This window comes from Hippocampus guttulatus, chromosome 8, assembly GCF_054856545.1.
Source record: "Hippocampus guttulatus isolate MCC_2025c chromosome 8, RoL_Hgut_1.0, whole genome shotgun sequence".
NCBI lineage: Eukaryota > Metazoa > Chordata > Actinopteri > Syngnathiformes > Syngnathidae > Hippocampus > Hippocampus guttulatus.
Genome location: NC_141268.1, coordinates 21,609,887 through 21,630,785, shown reverse-complemented (window position 1 = coordinate 21,630,785; position 20,899 = coordinate 21,609,887). Strand labels below are relative to the sequence as shown.

The 20,899-nt window shown below is 44.6% G+C and overlaps 1 long non-coding RNA gene across 3 annotated transcripts in view; it reads left to right on the top strand.

Moving 5' to 3' along the window:
* The window catches only part of LOC147201833 (uncharacterized), a 60,141-nt gene extending 40,427 nt beyond the window's left edge, over positions 1-19,714 (top strand). The window contains exons 2-5 of one of the 3 annotated variants that reach the window (XR_015101623.1): positions 5,511-5,582; positions 18,061-18,124; positions 18,233-18,297; positions 18,854-19,714. This is a non-coding gene — a long non-coding RNA (uncharacterized LOC147201833). Of the gene's footprint in view, positions 1-5,510; positions 5,583-12,247; positions 15,462-17,980; positions 18,125-18,232; positions 18,298-18,853 lie in introns of those variants that run through there. The other 2 variants (XR_015101625.1, XR_015101624.1) reach the window with 2 other exon arrangements.
* The last annotated feature ends 1,185 nt before the right edge of the window (positions 19,715-20,899 follow it).

Here is a 20,899-nt window from a genome sequence, read left to right as displayed (position 1 = left end):
GTAGAATTTCTATATCTAATGTACAGTATGTACGTTTGCCAGACTGTTGCGGCAAAAGCTGGCGCATATTGTGAAAATAAAAGTAATTCTGAAAAAACGAGGACAAAAAGAGGACACCAAATTCCAATATAAATTCACTGGACCACCTGTTTAGTTTTTTACTTCCTCCTGACCACTTTTTGCGTTGATAAATTATACCATGAGCTACCAATGTTTTGTTTTGGCCCGTGCAGTACCGAAAATGCAGAAAGGCAGGAAGCTGGACGTAGTATAACACTAAGGATAGGCTATGCAGAGTGAACTTTCGACTGAGCTGCGCACACACACACACGCACACACACACACACACACACACACACACACACACACACACACACACACACACACACACACACACACACACACACACACACACACACACATATAGAACGTGATGGCTTCTCAGCCTCTTGACTGCGCTACACTTATTCTCAACAGCCTGCGGCCACGTTACATTCTCCAGGTGAGAAGCCCTTTTTTTGTGGGGGGGGGGGGGGGGGGCGGCAACTTTAATTACTGTCAAGCCCGAGAGTGGAGATGAAAGAAAGCAGGGAGTATGACTACATTCTGCAGTGGAACAAATGTAAAATGAATGTGAGTTTGATGGTGTCTCCCGTGTATGACTTTCTGGCCCGTAGGTGTTGTCATATAAACAATCATAACAGTGACTGTCAGGAGCTGTGATCCTGTGACCCAACATACTTAATACCTGTGCTATTAATGGCAGATGTGGATCAGGCAAGCCCGCGAATCGCAAAAAAACGTGAAACAATAAACGAAACTATGAATGATGCTTCGCTAAAATTTGACATTAGCGGTAGATGTAATAATCACTTAATTCTTTTAAAACGAATGTAGCTTTTTGAAAACTATAAAAAGGATTTATAATTTATCAAATAAAATGTAGTTAATTGCATTATTTGGTGACTTGGAGGAAGCACAAATGAATTTTAAAAAATCATAACAGCCATAAATCAGGTGCATTGTTCTTCCGTTTGCATTGCTTGAATTCATGGTCAATATTGACCTCTAGTGGCCATTTTATGTTCTCAAAAAGAATCTTCCAGCATGCAGTCATCGTAAAGAATACCGGTGAAACTTAGACGCACCGAATAGAAATAACTGTGACATCTTTTGGATTTACGTCATTTGTACATCCACTGCACTGTATTAGAATGTGTTCAACTAACATGGTTTGAATATGTTTGAGGAAGAGTAGAATATTGCGTCAGCTTACTAGCATCCGAAAGCTAAGTACCTTTTTTCAGCGTGGAAAATAAACATCGTAAAGTACTTTCATTCTCATATTTGACCGACCAAGGCACTGACTTAAAAAAAAACAATGTTGAGGGACTATGACTGAATCGACCACATGATGGCAGTATTGTTGCAGTTTATTTTGCTCCTCGTTGGCCTTGAGAGGAGGCGGTAGACGCACCAGCTCCGCACTAAGTCAACCCAAGCATGTTGTCAAGGTCCCAGCCAGGTCAGAGCTCCCCTCGAATTCTTTTTTTTTTTTTTTTTTTTTGTACTGACGAGCCACATGGTCATTTTCGACCAGCCGAATTGTTCCTTCAAACCAAGCAAGCGTCTTGCTTGCTGAAGAATTGAAGTAAGCTCTGTCGGCTTCTTGTGGTGTTGACATGGTAACATTTACTCCGGGCAGTCTTTCAAAAGATTTCTTTGGTCGGAGCTTCCGAGTATTTGTGTATACTGTTACCTTTTTTGGCCAATCAGATTTCAGCCTCTATATGCGACCGTGTGAGTCGAATATGCCCAGTGCCTTCATAATCAGTCGTGATGGCCGATAAAACTGTTTGCCAACTTTGTTACTCCTCGTACCACCTTAAAAAAAATGATAACTTTCCCAAAGAAACACAATCCTATATCCACTTATTCAATGCCAAGGACGTTTTGTTGGCTGACACTGAATTAAGAGTCATAAAAATGTCTCAAGGGTTCATGTCTAAATTGGACAGTAAGTCATCCATCAATGATTCAATGCTTTGAAGAAAAGATTATTTTGTCCTCCTCACATGAACCATAACAGTAGAAACACAAAGAAAAAAACCCAAGGCCTCAGTCGGCTGCTTGTTCTTTGTATTTGACAGCGGTGTGCAGTATATCATCCCTCCGAGGGGAAACTGTCAACTCCACGTTGCGACACGAAGCTGGCAAGAGAACAGGTGGTGCCGTCACACAGGTGGCACGTTTTGCCAGGGATTCCGCTAAATGTTCGATTTGACGTCCTCGTCTCAGGTTGACGGTGAGTGATGGTCCAAGCAAATTAAGTGGAAAGTGCTCAATGACTAATGCCAGATGGAGAAACTGAGGAGTGTGTAAGTCGTCGTCGTCTGGGCGTGCAGCTTCTTGATTTTCTAGTTTTGCAGAGCAAAACAGGTTGTGGGTTGAGTCAAATTGCATCTTGACACTCCCTTGGGAAGGAACTCAGGGGACGGATGGAAAGAGATTATTGTTGATTATATTTTTGAGTTGTACTGGCACCATTCCAATTCAAATTTAAGAATTACATCAAACCACCCGCATATTTTTGGGGGAACCCATCCTTTATTAATTGCTTGAAAAAAGGAGGCACTAAAATGCTCTGTTTGTTCTCAGGCCACAGCTATTTCTAATGGAGAATGTTTGCTTTGGCACCATCTGGTGGCATTTTGGTGCCAAGCAACTATGTAGAGCAGAGGAGGAGATCCATTCATTCATCTTGTCTAATAGAGAAGGAGTGCTTTACTGACATCTTGTGGTATTTTTAGGGGTCGGTGGAGGGGGGGTGATAATTACTTGCATATTTTTTTAATGCATTTCCTCATTCCCTGTCTCTTTTGAAAGGCCGCAGAACTGTTCTTTGTCAAGAAAAAGCCCTCTTGATTGCTGTGCCACACACATTAACATTTTTCTTTTTTGTTGGCCGCCAGTTAAACATTTGCATCCATTTCATTCAGTGGTGATTAATAAAATCTTTTGACATATCGGTCATCTAGCTCCTTTCTAAGAGCTGTCGAAGCTTGCTAATTCATATTTACACATATTTGCGGTGTCATGAGCAAAGTTTAACCTTCATGAATGGAAAATAATCATCTGTCATTCCGTCAAGCCTCGCTGGCATTTCTAATTCTATCATTCGATGGGGAATGAACTCCATTTAGTGATAGATTTAACAATCTCTGACAGCGCCGTTTCAAAAGCCTGCTGAGTGGAGAATATATTGGGAGCTTTTTACAACGCCTCCAACCATGTTTTGTGCTATTTTATGACCTTTTTTTTTTGTGGAGACATTTATTTCCGATACAACACTGCTAAATAGCTTCTTTTTCCCCCAGTTGTAACAGAAAGCTCTGCAGACCTCCGACTGGTGTGTCCGGCGAGAGCGATGTTCCCATATCCCGCAAACAAATCATCTGAGTGAAAAATAGCGTCCGTCAGTTCTCCGGTCTAGTGGCAAGCAAAGAACTGTTGTAGGCCATCGCTTATTCATGCGATCTCAACACCCGAGAGAGAGCTGCGCACGAATAGCACGTAAGCTGCTCCTTGAGTTGGCCTGTAAAGTAGGGCCCGGCAGACTAGGTCTTCCCTGCCTTTGCCCTGTGGCTATCAGCAGCCATACGGTAACGTGAAGCGCACGGGGATTAACTGTGGGATGCGGAATATTTTAAGAGCGGCCCATGGTGACAACAAATATTCCAAATAATCCAAAAAAGACAAGCTAGCAGACCTTTTCAAGGAGTTCAAATAGATTTGTCATGTGAGCCCATGGCACAAAATATAATTGAGGTTCATTTTGGTCTTTCAATCTCTAGTCCAGTCATTTTTAATCACCCCTAGCTCAACTTTATTTTGCAGATTTTTGTCACGCTTGAGCTAAAATTGAATCTACATGTGTAGTTTTGGAATCTGTTTGCTTTATTTTCCATTCAGCTCATATGTATTCCAAAACAAAACGGCTGATTTGCGTTTCGATGTCCTGCCACAGCGTTGCTTTCACCAATCTGTCGATGTAGCGTTTCTCTGTAATGGCGCACAGGGGTGGCCTTTGATGAATTGGTCGTCACTTTCTTCCATCTCGGTGGCCATGTTGCCAATATGCCTGCTATGAACTGTCAATCATGTGCATGATAAGCAAAACCGTTTGTGTGCTTTTGTCTTCCTTCGATACCTCGTCGTGATGGGAAAATGAAGGTTCATGAAGCACTTGTGGAATTTATTTACGGTACACCTCTAGATGGTGGTCTTGGTTTAACGATAAAGGCTAGCGCAACAGGAATGTATCTACTAGTTGTGCGATATGTTACCGTAGCTCGGCTAGCTTTAGCTCAAAAATGCTAATACTGAATTACAATAATTGAAGCTGAACAACCTAAGTGTGTGCTTATATGCTAGCCGCATCTTATTACTTGTATTTTATGGACCATGTTTTAAATTCAGAAAATCTTTGTTGTTGTTGTTGTGCAACACAAGTTTGTCCTGGCTGCTCAGTCCAATGTGGCTCAGTCAAACATCATGAAAAAATAACTGATTGTGGATGTATATAAATGGGCAGATATTAATTGTTGTTTATCCTCTATCCATCCATTTTGTGCTTTGTCCTCACAGACAACCATTCGCACTCACATTCACACCTAACATTCACGTTTGTGGAATGTGGGAGGAAGCCAGAGAAAACTCAACTCTACTTTATTTCTAGAGCGCTAAACACATGTTATCACAACGTGCTCTAGCCTGCATGAAGTCAAAATCAGACATGGCAACAAACACAGTTAGAAGAGTACATTAATAACCTCGGTAAAACACAAAAAAAATGCCGAGTGTCATGCTGAGTCGATTTTAACCCGGAACCTTTGATCACGAGTCAGACCAGATAACCACTCGTCAGCATGCTGCCCGTATGTTGTCATTGATTATATTATTTTTTTTCATTGATTTTGTCGGAGGAGTTCTCCCCCTGTGAAATCACTGAGAGGTTTCATGGTTCACCGTAGAGCTTCGGTGCACTTACTGGCAGGAGCACATTAAAATCCTTTTTTTTCCACGAAAACCACAGTCGGAAGAACAGAACTTACGAGAAACGATAAACTCCATTCACTGTGAAGCCTCTAAGTTGGTCAGCAGAGCGTAACACGAGGACAGTTGAGGAAGTAAACAAGCCAGCTATTGCTGTTGTGCTTTCTGCATTTGCACAGAGTGTGCCTATAGGAGCAGGTAATAGATGGGAGTGTTGCTCCATGGGGAGATACACATGCCTTGACTTGAATTTGCATATGCAGAGGAGGGGGGGGTAGTTGGTGGGGTGGGGGGGGGGGTGCAATAGCACCAAGCACAATGCAAACATCCACACATGACTTCAATTGTCTTGAGCCATAATTGCTGAAGCTTCAGTCAAGAATGTGAAAAAGATGCGCCGCGCTGTCAACCTCCTGCGGTGAAATATTGCATCTTTTTTTTTTTTTTTTGTACAGGATAGAAAGGCCTCTGGCTGGATGGAGGTGGAGGAGGAGGTGGACAAGTACCTCACTCAGGAGATTTGGGAGGTAAGGGCGAGCCACTCTTTCTGACAACACACCAGCGTGTAGGAGTTTTCCATCGACACCAGGAAAAATAATGAGCAGCAAAGAACCGGCGGAACAACGGCTAACAAGGGAAGGGGCCAACACGGGAGGTCGGTCAGACAATTTGAGCAGCCAGGAAGTTTCTTCTTTTTTTTCCCCCCCTACTACTGATAAACCTCCACTTATCTACGCCTGGCTCATGGGAAAGGCCCTTTAATTGTGGCGCTAAATGGAGCACTTCTGTAATTAGGACCATTTGTGATCGTGAAAGGTTGACCTTACTCTGACAAATACCTTCTTTAAATTAGTCTCTAGTCGTCTTCAAGAAATCTACAATGATTTTATTTCGTATGACCACTAGATGAAGTAAAATTCAGCACATTTTTTTTTCGGTGTGGAATACTGTATACATCTTTAAAAAAATGTAATTCATTCCATCCATGTTCTAATGTGCTTTTCCTCACGAGGGTCACGGGCATGCTGGCGCATATCCCAGTTGTCTTCGGCCAGTAGACGGGGGGGGACACCCTGAAACGGTTGCCAGCACATCGCAGGGCACACACAAACGAACAACTTTTCGCGCTCACAGTCACAATTTAAAATGTTCCATTAACCTGTCATGCATGGGAATGTGGGAGGAGACCAGAGTACCCGGAGAAAAGCCACGCAGCAAGGGGGGCAACATGCAAACTCCACACATCGAACCCTGCACCTCTACACTATGATGCCAAAGTGCTTACCAGCCGACTCCCGTGCCGCCTATAATTGTATCCACATCACTTTATTTTGTGCGACCACTCGACAAAATAAAAATGTAGCAAATGCAACATACCATTTTTTTCAGTGTAATTAACATTTAAAATTGTCAGCCAATGTCAGCCTTGACAATTTTCCAAGCACATCAGGGAGAAGAAAAAAAAGCACACCACAGGTTAACTCATCATTGGCCCTTTCTTGACTGTGCTTCTGGCATCTGGAATTTGGCAGCATTCAGTTGAATCTGACTCATAATCGGTCCATTTACTGATATTTGTGTTCATCATGTCCATGAGTGAGTGGTGCAATGTGACATATCATACTCATCCATCACCACCAATAATTTATCTACGGATGAGTTACAACGAGCCCCTCTTGTTACACATAAACAGCCAAGCTATTTTCAGGGGCTGTTGGATTTGTCATGTTTAGCACACGACTGCACTGTTTGTGATACACCTGTAAATCTAAAAAATAAAATAAAATATGTGGGCCAGGCAATGCCTTTCAGGAACTGCCTTCCCACTTGATGGATGGCCTTATACCCCAAATCGTACATACAGTAAATGTGCCCCCCCCCACCCCCTCCATGAATACTATTCAGCCTGCGCTCACTATGGAAACGGAACACAATCATCCACGTCAATATTCAGTAGCTCTCCACATCTCACTGCTGAGGTGCCGCTCCTCAAGTGGTGTTTAATTCCAAAGTCATCTCATGAGTCTTTGACATGATTGCCGGAGAAATTACCGCGGTGAAATATAATATGGCGCTCGGAGAGGACAAGGCGAATCGCATTTTAGCCCGTGTAGCTCACTGATTATAATTTTTATCTTTCCATAATTGACAAGCGGCAGTTAATTTAGCAGTAGCGAACAATTCTCATTCCGTTGCCGCGTGTTGATACAGTTGCGTGTGCAGTAATGAGACCGATGAAACACGCTTATGAAAAAAAAAAATTTGAGCAGAACCAAATCATGTAAATACCCACAAAGTGGCACCTTTAATTAAATAGAAGCTTTAAAGGGGACGTATTGTAGGAGGGGGTGGAGGGGGTACTTTTAATTGCTTGTATGTAAATAACTGGGTCTCTGGAGTGCCCGCCGACCATTCACGTGTGAAATTGCAGAACCAAGTAATCTTTTCTTTCTGAAAACGGCTTTCCGCGCCCTGCGACCGGCTGGTGACCAGTCAAGAGAGCAGCGCGCCTCAGTCTCTCGCTTCCTCCCTCATTGCAAAAACATCTGAGTTTCACTGAACACTCATTTGTACACGGGTGTGATTGTGAATGATTGTTTGTATTTGTGCTTTGAGGTGAGAATGACTTTTTTTTTTTTTTTTTGCTTTGACTTGCAAGCAAACATTTTCGACACAAGCATTGTATGCGGTTCGCGATTTCGACTTGTGAAAGCAGAAGCAGTTAGGCACACGGTGAACGATTCCCAGTTCGACTTTACCGACAAGCTAATCACAAAGCAATTCAAATGTGTTTCTATGAAAACAGCCAAATAACTTTGCCATAAAATCCATTAAGCTTAATGCTGTCAAACAATAGGAAACGCCATAGGCAGGCTAGCAAATGGCGTGGTGTCAAGTGCTGCCCCCATGAGTGGCAATCTGATCAATGCTATAAACGAATATCGATTGTCCTGTTGGCGGCACAGGGCGGGGTGAGCGGTGGCTCATTGACACGAGACAGGACCGCCTCCTCAAAACAGGCTGAGGTAAAGGCCAAAATGGGTGGCCCTTCATTCTTGAACGTTGGAGCATTTTGTTTGAAGCATGTCCTCGTCGTGTTCTGAAGACACGTGGGGAAGAGTTGTGAACTGTGAAGAAAAGGCATGCAGTTTGTCTCCTTTGAAACAATGAAAAGTAGCACAGCAAATAGTGATGACTTTGACATTGTGTTCTTGCATGTAGGGCACCGCCGCGCCTATCCTTCTCGCCGCGCACTAATTGATAACCTTGGCGTGTCCCGTCTTCTCAGCCGCTGACTGATGGGCGTAATCGTCGGGATCATTATTAGCGAGATCCCTAGCTCCCCCATACCAAACGCTATTCATCACATCAAGACTTAATTGGATTGCTAATTGAGGTGTAGAAACCCATGTAATTGCACTAAAAGGCACTTTCTGGTGAGTGGCAAAAGCGGCGGAGGATAACACTCAAGCTGTCAGGCGCCCCTGTGTGTCCGTGGCGTGGTCACACGCTGGAAACATGTCTGACCATGTGAAACGCAACCCTAGTATTGTGTTGGGCCGTGAGCTGTCTCTGATTGGTTGTAAATCCAATTAGAGGTACAGAATGCCCCCCCCCCCAAAAAAAAGTTAAGCCACTGAAACATTATATACACTTTGAATGAAAGGGTTATTTCACATACCACTAGGGGGAGCCTGAGTTCTCTGTACCACACTAGTTGTCCACCTGCATGATCATTTATAATGTAAAAAAGTCCCCAGGTCTTGCAATAACACACACACACACACACACACACACACACACACACACACACACACACACACACACACACAGACGTATTCAGTGAAGTCAGTGCATCGTCAACAAAACAGCTCATCTGTCTTGATTGACGGTGATTACTCAGCGGCTTGTGCACTGCGGTCCATGAGCGTGAAAGGCGGAAGCATGCAGCTCAAATAAATACGCCCGGCGACCCACGTAATGAGGCACAATGAGGCGCCATTTCGGGCCGATTCTGAAGGAACCTCAGCATAACGGGAAGGCGCGTAAATAGCTCGTCTCGTTTTGGACGAAGGGAAGCTCTTCGCCGCGTGCCCGTTTGCCTTTCATTTGCATTCAAGCGCTCTCTCTGTATGTTTCGGACACACTTTGGTGGGGTGCTTCTTGCATCTAGATTAGTCATACGAGATCAAATATGATCCGGCAAATAAAAACTAATTTGCGTTTGATGGAGCGGGACCAATATAACAATTATCATTCACAATCAGTCGAGTTCTGGCAATGAAAATGACCCGCATGAAAGGCTATGCGGACTGGAGACAATCGTGACAAAGAGAGTGATTTCAATTCTTCGCATTTGCATTGCATAATCTTGAAAAAGCTTCCGGGAAATCCGCATGACGGGCACAGCGGAAGAAATCATTTCCCTATGCCAGCAAAATACGATTGGGCCATTCTTTGGAGAAAATACCGAACCAGTCCAGTTGCACAAATGTCAACATCAGCTTCCATCTCCCATCCGGACAAAAATCTCATCATCAAATATTTGCCGGGACCGAGGGCTTTGTGTGTGAGTGTGTGTGTGTGTGTGTGTGTGTGTGTGTGTGTGTGTGCGTGCGTGCCACCTGTCACCCCATCACACATTGTCAGCATCACACTCGAGCGCGCAGAGCCAGCGACCTGTCAGGTGCGGGACATCAACACCTCATGGGGCAAAAATGTCAATGTGGGCCGACAAGTGCTCATCACCGCGCTGCGGATTGCGGGCAACATCCCCTGGGGGGCATCTGAGTTGTGTCAATGTGTCTACGTGTGTGTGGCTATTGTCAGCCACACACAAAGGACAATGCAGACTCAGATGCAGATTCCACCGGCCGTTTTTTATTTGATGAGTGATGAAGCAGAAGTGAGCTGGAGACGCACTGACCTTCTGAACTGAAGCCCCTGCTAAATCTCTTTCACTGATTTTCTGACGATGGTAAACCAATCCTGTAAGAACGGAGGCCCGCGCTTAATATCGGAGAGAGAAACTAACTCAAGTTGACCCCCCTGCCCCCCCAAGCGTGAATGCTGAAAGCACCTGATTGTACCTCACTCTATTTTCGCCTTTCAATTACTTCGACTGATTCAAACTATTCCAACTTTGTCATTTCCAAAGAAATTCACCCCTTGTGGGCTGTTATTGGTCCCATTCCAAATTAAAAGTTTTCCCTCAATTCGATATTTTTTCACCCCAAAATTGCCCTTTATTTCCAACGGGGACATCTGAGCCCACAATAAATTTGCATATTTCACATTTAAAAACCAAAACATTCAGCTCATTGGATTCATTTTGCCATTCAATCTGATATATTTCACCCACACAAAAACGTCCTCAACTTTTTACCCAAATATTCCCCACCCCATTTCTAATGACACGTCCAACCACAATACACACACAATGGGGGTGCTTGTCCTTTTCTTTCCTTGTTACCCCCCCCTCATGCACCTTCGCTACCAGTAATGCAACAGCACGCACACAATACCTCGTGGTGCCTTTACAAGGCTCCCAACTGATAATTAACGAGAGCTCCCTGAGCTTTTGATCCCATGTCCCCGCGTTCCGGATGTCTTCCTGGTCTTTGAAGGTGATTCTGACAGAAAAGCTGCTTTCAACTACCCAGAATCCTTTGCCCGGGCGCCTCGGCTTTGCTCGTGGCTTTTTTAGGGAAAAGAGCTGCCCTGGCAATGGTAGGAAATGGCGGGCAAGAGAGACTTCAAAGCGGGGGATCCTGCAGAGCATTAGCAGAATTTAAGCCACATTTCAAGTCACATGTACAGTATGTCGGTGCACATCATGTCCACATCGATCGGGAAAGAATCCGTAAGGCGACATCCAGTTGGGTCACGATCATTTAGCCTCCTCTCCAGATCGGGGAGGAGGGACAAGGACGAAAAGAGGAAACGGCAGTACAAAAACACAACGTATAGTTCGACAAAAGGAGTCTAAAGTTGAGTTTCAAACATTTCAACTGAGGTAGTCGTTCTAATTTGCAGGGGGGTAGGGCATTCCACAGCACTGGAGCCCAGACAGAAAACGCTCTGCGCACCAGCGTGTTGTGAAAGAAGAGTTCGGGGCGGAGCGTGCGGTGTCATGAAGTGAACGAAATAGGAAGGTGCTAAGCCGTCTAGTATTTTATAAGTAAGGAGCAAAACCTTGAAATCGCATCTCAAATGTTTTGGTATTGGCCTAATGTAAGGAGGGAATGACGACATCTGCCCATGCCGGGAGGCTGTTTCAAGTCAAGCTTCTAAATTTTGCGTTGAGCGTGTCGCCAGGACGTCCTCCGTGGCGATTTTGGATTCGGGTAAGTGCAAGTGCAAAGCTTGTCAAATTTCACATGTAAAATTAGTTATTGATGTGCAAAATCAATCTTGATGCACACCACTGTTTGCTGTGAGCTTTTTCAAAGTCATTTCCTCAGCATCCTACTTTGACACAGTTCCTGCCGTCTCTCCCTGACTTTGCTCTGCAAAGTTTTGTAGGAAACAGCAGTGTGGGCGTGACATTTGGATGATTAAAAAAAAACAAAAAACCCAAAACTGATGTTGTGATTAGAAATTCCGTATTGTACGTAGTGTTCATTAAACCACCAGCAAGTAGGCCTCCTCCCTGCTAGTTATAGACCCGCGATGGTTTGCCTTCCACCATCTTACCGCAGCGTCACAACACTGAGCTGTTCTGCAAATGGTGCAAATTCAGCTCGTCAGCTCGTAGCTCGTCAGCTAATGCGAACCAAAGCGCCCAAGTCCGAAAGGAGTGGGCGAGAGGCGACTCATGCCAAGTTGGCCAAATGCGTCACTCGGAGTCTTTAGCGTGAGCTCCATCTCCGCACAAGACAACCGAAAGCAGAGTTCGGCGAGTGACGCTTGTCTTTAATATGTTCAGGCATTCTTGGGAGTGAATTTGTACCGGCGTAATCACTTCATTAGTTCAATATAACAGCCGGATGAATAATTAACGGCGGATGTTTATTCATTCAGTCCTGCGATGCGCTTTGCCGCTTACAGCGGGCTGTCGTCCGCGATGCATAACAATGTCTTCTCGTGCGAGTGCGGCGGGGGGACGGCAGGCGAAACACGTCGGCATTGTGAAGATAGAGAATATTCCGTTTTTCAATCCATCCGGCTTGGCTTTCAATAGTTCTCTTTATCGTGCAAGTGCGACGCTTCCCCAGGTGCGCCGAGTGGCGCCGCGCAGGATAAAAGGCAATGGATGGGTCTTATTCATTTTTTTTTTCAAAGGCACTTTGCGAACAGAACAAAAAGTGCGGCATTTACAAATCATTATACCCGCAGGGAAATCGATGACATTGAAGCCGAAAGCGCACACCGCGTTGCGCGTCGGCGCCGTTCCAAAGAGCATGCTCGGCGTCTTCACATTTGGACTCAGCGGTTCAATGCAAAGCGGCGGCGGTGTGCTTTGTGTTTCCAGGCGTGAAGCGGGTTTAATCGCCACGCCAGCGGAACATTGTGTTTTTCTGCTGAGTTGAAATGTTCACGCCTCCATGACTTCTGTCACTTCACTCGTTTCAGACAATTTTTGTGACACGGTGTCACGTCCTTTTTGTGGACACGTGTGTCACTGTCCTTGATTTACAACGGCGTTCCACCGTTTTTTTTTTTTTGGTCTCTCGTCAATGAAGACCAAACATATGTGTCTCTCTTTTGGCAGTTTATCCACTCGAATAATTCATGGGATGATATGCTACCCCGACTTGCATAATGCATCCTTCCCGTCCCGCAATAAGTCATTTGTGGCAGTCACCATGGCAATAATGATGGCACATAATTAGGGTTTCATATCCCTCAGTTTCTTCCGTAATTGCACTCTCCCGAACAGAAATCTTCATTTGCATGTTTCTCAATAGAAGGGTAAATCATTAATCGCAGACAATGAGGATTAGGAATGTACTCAGCCCGAGTGTAATGTGGGAGCTAAAACTCAATAGGGGCCTCTCGGTTTGCCACAGTTGAGATATGTAGCGCACATGAGCTTGAAAAGATCGTGCAACCAAACAGACAGATTTCGCCAACCAAAGTCCCAGAGGGGAATACATTTATTTTCTGCATTTTTTTTTTTTTCTAGATCATTTTTCAAATTAAGTAAGCAGGGCTCTGTTGCTGTGATCGTGGCTGCGGTGTAAAGCGGGTGAAAGATTAATCAGGGAAAACTCTATTACCGAGTCTGGAATTAATGTGAGAGCAAGTCGCGGCATGATAAATGGATGTTTTAAACATGGAGTGGGGGGGACGAGGAGTAAAAAAAAATGCCAACAAGGCTTACGTGCTGTGACAAAACCAGTCTGCAAATCCCTCGGGAGTTGGTCCTTCTTCATTTATCTGCAGGCCCGCAGCAGAAAACTGCTGTGAAAGGCCGACGCCACTGCCTGGCCCCCGCCGAAAAATATTAAAAGGCATGATTCGATTGCTCAATTCCTTTCCCATCACATGCGAGCGCATCACAACCTACGTACGTGGGTCTTGCTGACAAGTTTGTCCCCGCGTAATGCTTTTGCTTTTCGTGAGTGGCCTTGGATGACCAAATGCGGAGTTCTGTGCAATGTCGTTTTATGTTCTCTTACTGGGCCTTTGACAGTTTGAGCAAGTTGTTACTTTGGTTGAGGTTTGTTTTGTCACAAGGATAAACCCGACGCAGACCGCGGATGCCAAGGTACCCGCACCCGCACTCGTGATCACATCACCCCCGTCCTGAAAAACCTCCACTGGCTCCCCGTTCCCCAGCGTATCCAATTTAAACTCCTCCTACTCACCTGAAAAGCCCTTCACAATCAGGCCCCCTCCGGAGAAAACCCACGCAGGCCCGGGGAGAACATGCAAACTCCACACAGGAAGGCCGGAGCTGGAATTGAACCTCTGCACTGTACAATCGACATGCTAACCACTCGACTACCGAGCCGCCAAATGTATTATTATTATGATGATAATTTTTGTTATTATTAATATTATTATCATCATTGAAGCTTCCGACGCCTGTGCCAGAATCTTCAAACATATGCCTTTGGGCTTCTTCAACAAATGGCTCTCCTACTTCCACTTCTGATATGAAATGGCCATTGCAGATGTAAGCTGTTCCCCCCCCCATAACATGCCCAGGATGAAATTTCAAGAATGCAGTCCTGCTTCCGAATGCATTGAGTGCGACTCTGGAGATTGTTCAAACAGATGAAATGGATGAAGGGAATACTAGGCGATTCACTTCTTCAGAATCTGAAAAAAATACAAAAAAAACAATCTAATAGAAATGATGAAACATTTGCTCTTTGTGAGTCTGGGGATGAAATGTGTGCAGGAGCAACTCTTGCGTGGCGAGTCGGGTGGAAAAAAAAAAAAAGAAAGAAAAAGTGAGTCGTGATTTACGCAGCGTTTTGCCCTGTTTGACGACGGGAAGCAAACAAGTTGAAGGGAAATTACATTTGTCCTTGAGACGTGTTTCTAACCATATTCACGCTCCGAGGAGTTGTTACGAAAGATATTGAATGGATGAAGGGAATTTCTTTTCACTTCAGTGGGCTGAGGTGAGTTTAAGATGCACGCTATCAGTTGCCAGCGGCGTCACTGACCAAATTCAACTCAAAGCTCAAGGCCCCAGCGTGCGATAGGCAAGTTGCTCCATGAAACGCAAATGAGTTGAAGTCTGAATTCTACCGAATTACCTGGTGAGTACCCTTGTCTGGAGATCTCTCGTAAGGCCAAACTTCAATCCAGGTCGGTTCAACTCAAGTTGACGTTGAACTGCACAGGTTGAGCCTCTGCAGGTTTCCTACTTGTCTGTATGTGCGACGAAAAACAAACAAAAAAAACCAAAGCAGATCGAGCGTGCTGTGCGGCTTTTCGAAAGGGTAACCATATCGCTCTGTCAAAAACAATCAAAGCCTCCGTCCGGGAAACCGGCATGACAATACCGCCGAAGTTTCTCCCTTTTTGCAGATGCAAATGGCATTTTGTCGCAGAAGAATGTTTGCAAAGGAATAAAGAAGTCGACGGCGTAGACATTGGTGAGAGAACCGATCCAAAGAGCTGAATCCCGCTTGTATTCCTGCGAGACCAAACGAAATAGCTTTCAAATGGAGAAAAGTGGGGGACTCGCAGTGCGAAGAACCCCAAAGTGTAAAGAAAGAATATTGCGACAAAATCCTCCCGTTAAACTCACCTTTGCCGATCCAAGTTTGTTTTCTTCACCGTTTGTGCACGTCAAAGTCTTCCAGAACGCTGGCTGTGACAGACAGTTGTGAAGCCGAGCGGCAAAAGAGGACCTTATTGATCATTCCTGTCGACGCCAGGTGAGCTGAAGAAATCCGATGAGCACTGGATGAGCGAGTCTTGACGGAGTGCCGCAGGTCAAGGTGAGGCAAGTTCAATTTTCGGTGTCAGAAGATACTTCCTCATGTGGCCTCGCATTAAAAAAAAGAAGAAAAAAAACATCCGCTGTTTTCCTAACAGTGGAATGAGTCACTTTCTACCCTAACCTGACAAAATCAAATGGAATCTATTTTTTTTTTCTTTCCAGTTTCTTTTGGGTTACATTTCTGCATTAGGGAGCGTGAGCTGTCCATTTCCTTCTGGCCCTCCTTGGACACAGGTTCTTTTATTTCTCTCTAAGGTGGAAGAAGACCCAACACCACGTCGTCTTTTCTGCAGTTATCGCAACGCAACACGAATCGATTCGGGCTCCTGAGAGTCTCAGATTTCGTCAGCAGGCGTAGAAGAAATGCCGTCATGAGTGTCTATATAGAGACAATATGACAATGAAAGGCGGGGAGTTACGCCTCCGTGCAAATCCCGGAAAACAAAGAAATGAACATGTCATCTGGCCCGGTGTAGTTGGAAAAAGTTGGGAGTGGTGAGGTGAGACCAGATCAGATGAGACGACCCCCTATTGTCTTCGGTCTGAGCTTTGATGTGATGGCAGGAACGCAGATGCTTGAGATAACAGTTCCTCTTTTGATGTCAAACATGTCCTCTGGAGGGGGCCCTAAAAGTGGTGGGGGTCGAGGGGCACTCAAGGCGATTGTAATCACAGTGAGCAGTAAATACCTCCAACAGCATTCTACATTCTTTTTTTTTCGTGTTTGAACAGAACCAACAACAGAGCGGGGCTAAATAAAATCACAGTAAGGAATAAATTCCTTAACAAAGTGTAGCCGTGATTTATTTTGGGACGTGTGAATCTGTCATCAGAGGTTTGTCGAGCTTGGAACGTACTGTTGCCTATAGCAACAATCTGACCAAGGAACATTTCTGATATGCGACCGAGTAAATACTGACGGACAGGCTGCCGTTTATCGGAATGCCCTTGTTACACTGCTGGGACTCAATGTGCTATTTAATTTTGTGCTTTTTTTATTTTTTCATTGCAGAGGTTGTCAAAGTCTGACAGGGAAGACATTTTTTCGCACCTCATCATAATCGACACTGAAAAAAAGTTTTGGTTGAGTTTACTCCATTTTATGTCATCAAATGGCTGCACAAAATGAAATTCATCTGGGTCCAGATGCATTTTTTAAGTAGTGGAGCGAAAAGGAATTGGCTATTCTTGAAGGTTTTAGCAAATTTTTGTTTTTCCGTTCACCTTTGGAGCTTAGCAACAGAGCCGCCTGCTGTCAGATTCGTCTATGTCCATTAACCCGAGTACAATCCGAAATTACCAGACCGTGGATTTATTTTTAAAGTCGGATACAAATTGGTGCAGTAGCACCAGCATGCTACTCTGCTTGCGTGTTTTCTCACCTGAAAGACTGCATGTCGATGTTCGATCCCAGTTCCGGCCTTCCTGTGTGGAGTTTGCATGTTTTCCCCGTGCCTGCGTGGGTTTTCTTCGGGTGCTTCGGTTTGCTCCCACATTCCAAAAACATGCATGTCAGGCTGATTGAACACTCTAAATTGCCCCGAGGTGTGAGTGTGAGCACGGATGGTTTGTCCGTCTGTGGGCGGGTGCGATTGGCTGGCAACCGGTTCAGGGTGTCCCTCGCCTACTGCCCCGCGAGCGCATGCCCCGCGGCCCTTGTGAGGATAAAGCGGTTCAGAAAATGGGTGGATGGACGGATGTGGATCCAGATGATTTTATTTCAAAATATCATCAATTACAGTGTTTTAATATTGCTGTGTGGTGACGGTGGTGAGGAATCATCCAGTGCCTTCTCTTTCTCTCTGAGAGGCCATCCATACGGCGTCAAAAGAGAAGTTTTCTATTCAAAAGGGTCTTTGTGTCCTCATTGGCGGAGAAATGCGTCTGGTGGTACAGAAGAGTAATTTCCTCTGAAGCGTCGATGGCGGGGAGAACAGAATAGCACTCGTTTTCCGTCTGCTCCCTCCCCCTTCCCTGATTATGTCAATTTGCTTCTCGCCACATGAATCTGCAGAGTGCCCTCCTCAGATTTAAGGACCCAATGGCCGGTGTGGGATAAATGTCGAGCTTTTACCCGATTGGGAAGGTTTTTTTTTTTTTTTTCTTCTTCTTGCAAATACCGTTGCAGCTGATCTTAACTGCTCGAGCCAAGTTTTAATGGCCCATAAAATGTAGTCACTAATTGATGCAGTGTAAAGGGCAGGAAGCACTGGCCGCGAAGGGGAACTTCTCCTTTATGCCATCATGTCTCCCGAGGAGGCTATTTTACAATATTAAATGTTGTGTCACACGGCCAGAGTAATGAATTACTGGTGCGATAAAAGGCGCCAGCTCACTGTATTTACCAAGTCATTATAATGACTCAATTTACTGGCAATTATGACACAAATCCTTCCGAAAGAGCCACGACTGCACTTTTTCTTTTCTTTTTTTTTCCAGTCCTTCTGGGGAAGAGCGAACGAATGGGATTCCAACATTCTTCAATAATCATTCGGTCATTTGTTTTTCTTTCTTCAGTGGCAGAGCGTTTACTGAGCGTCAATATGTGACAAAAGACAGCGGCAAAGTGTCATGGTGGATCTGTCTGTGACCAACAGGTGGCATCATACGGCTCCTCCCTCAGCGGCACACCCGGCACACCTGTTTGCCGTTATGTCATTGGTAAGTTTTCTGTTAAAAGTTGTGTTTGCGCTTACTGTCGTGGGTTTCTGTTTGACTACTTTGGTTTCTTATTGGTTTCTCAGTGTTTTATTCATGCGTTTTGTTCAGTCCACCCTGCCCCTGCCTCCTGCCTGCTTTTTGGGGTCCTTCACCACCTCGCTTCGTGACACAAGGTAACCAAGTTCAAAGGTTAACGCAGTACATGTCAATTTCATTTTTATTCAAGTTTGTTTTTTTTCTTTTATCTTGGCACTTCAAGTGCATTCCTTTTCAAGACAAGAGGCCTGAAGGAGTTGTGACCAAAGCAAAAATGACATATTTGACAGTTTCAGTAAGCCTCTATCAAATCTTTCAACACCGTCATTCTTTATCAGTGCAATGATCTAATTTAGGTTTGAATATCGACAAACTAGCTTCGGAAGGGGTAAAATGTGAAGTTGACCCCCCCCTCTGCCAGCCCCACTGTTTAGGTCAATTTTTCACATGCTAAAGCACAGTGCAAGGATCCTTTTCATTTTGACTATTGCCCGCAGGACACACGATGGCGGAAGGACCTTGACTATAAAGCTTCATGTTCATTTTCAGTGACTGTTCAGCCGTCCTTTTTAGTTCCGTATTTTCTTCAATAGCCCCATGAAAATTGGGCAAGATTAGTAGGTACAGTGAGTCCAGTGAACATTAGCGTAAATCCCCTCAATTTTTGTTGTTGTTTTTTTTTTTCCCCCCCAGAATGATAGCCTGGCACCAAGGCTCTCTACTCTGACATCCAGACGAGACTTCATACTGCATCAAACTCTAACCTTTGCCAAAATTGACTCCAACTGCATACTTTGTACTTTAGGACTTCACTGAAATATTGCAAGCGATCCAATAATGACAAGGTGTTTTTGTGCGCGTTTGTCCGAGCGACAACGTTGGCGGCCTTTGTAACCCTGAAAATCGAATCAAGGAAACTTTCAAGGCATCTCATCCACACTTTTGGAGGAGTCAGACATCTCAGTGTTACTGTGACATTGGATGGTGCATCATTTGAATTGATTCCTCAAATCGTTGTTTAATTTATATTTTTGCCTGTAAAACTTCTTGGCAAAACTGCCTTTCATGCATCAACTGGCAGGAGCGCTTCAGGTGAAAGGATGCTGGTTAATAAAAAGATAACGGAAATATTTTGTTCTGAGAAGACTTTGTCAAGCGGGTGCCACAGTCGAGCCAATATACATGGAAAAAAAAAAAAAGAAGTCTGGCGGGCTTTGGCAAACAGTAGATCACACCAGGCTGTCTTGAAGCCACGACACTGCGTTCGGGCGATGGCAGGTTAGTCCGATAACAAACGAGGTCTTGTGTAAATTCGTGTCAGCCGGAGAGAGATTTGACATTGGCGCTCGCTGTAGCTTCTAATAAATATTCTGATGTGAACAACGGCACAAGATTGAATGCCCATAAATCAATGGCATTGCTGTTTGTCCACAAGCCAGACGTGCCATAACGTCAATTGGTGATCTACCCAAAGGTGACTATAAGAAGAATAGGTTTTCTGTGTACAAACAAAGCACTAACACAACTCGGTTTATTCACCTCCTATCTTTCAAATCTCTTGTCCAATAACCACAGACATTCTATCAGGTTCTGCCCCCCCCCCCCCCCCCGCTCCCCATTTTACTGTTTCTACTTCTTGAGCATTTTAAAATTATTTTTAGACTGATAACACCCGGGTCTACTACTTCCTCTGTTGCTTCTTTTCAGTGACAGTTGATAGGTGTAAAAGGGCATGATTTCTGTTTTTGAACCATTCCCCCCCCTATTCCTCACCACAGTAACGTTCATAACTTCACGTCTCATAGCATTCAACTGCGGTCGGTGAGAGATTGCTAGTTCTGTTGTTAGCGACGCACGAATACAACATACGTGTCAGAACACGAGTGTTGCATATATGCCATGTACACGTTTCTTTGCCGTGTCAACAACGCATTCTTTAGGATACGAGCAGAAAGTATGCGGTGCAAAGACAACATTGCTGTTAGATTGTCATAACTGTTGAGCCAGTCTTCCTCAACAAAGAGAAAAATGTTTGATTGATTGCCTCTAAATTGATGTTGTGTCTGCGGTGCAAGTATTTTCAGCAATAGCTCCGCTAACCTTCTCTAAGCTCGGAGCAACAATAAAACACTTGTCGTGCAAGACACAAATAATGAGGTGGCCTCTGAAGCAGATATCTCAGACTTTGTGATTTGTTCAACGTTTTATTTCCAACGCTCACAATGTCTGGATCGTTTCTGCTGAGATAACACTTTTCTTAAGTCCTCTCAACTTGTAATGTTCAACGTGATCCCGTCATGATGTGTCATTAAGAAGGCAGCTGTGTCATTTGCTAAAACCCAAACTAGGGTGACCAGAATTCACAACTTAATATTCGGCCCCAATGATCTGCGCAAAAACACGGCTTCCTTTCCAAGTTTCTATATTGTGTGAAATACCGAGCCGTTAGCTGTACAAAACGATGCTTTACATCATGGCCTTGTCTGTGATTTTCTGCTGGGTGACATCGCTAGTTATCTGAGACAACCCTGTGTCATCATAGCAGCATGTTCAGAATAGAATAGCCTTCAGGCAATTTTTATAAAATGTCCTTGCTGGTGATCTGATCCCAATTGACCTTGTGCGATTGACTGAAAGGAGGGGAGTTCGGGTTAGGTTCGGGGTTAGTGTTGGGGTTTGGTTAGAGTTTGGGTTTGGATAGTGCTAGGGGTTTGGGTTAGGGGTTAGAAATTAGGGTTG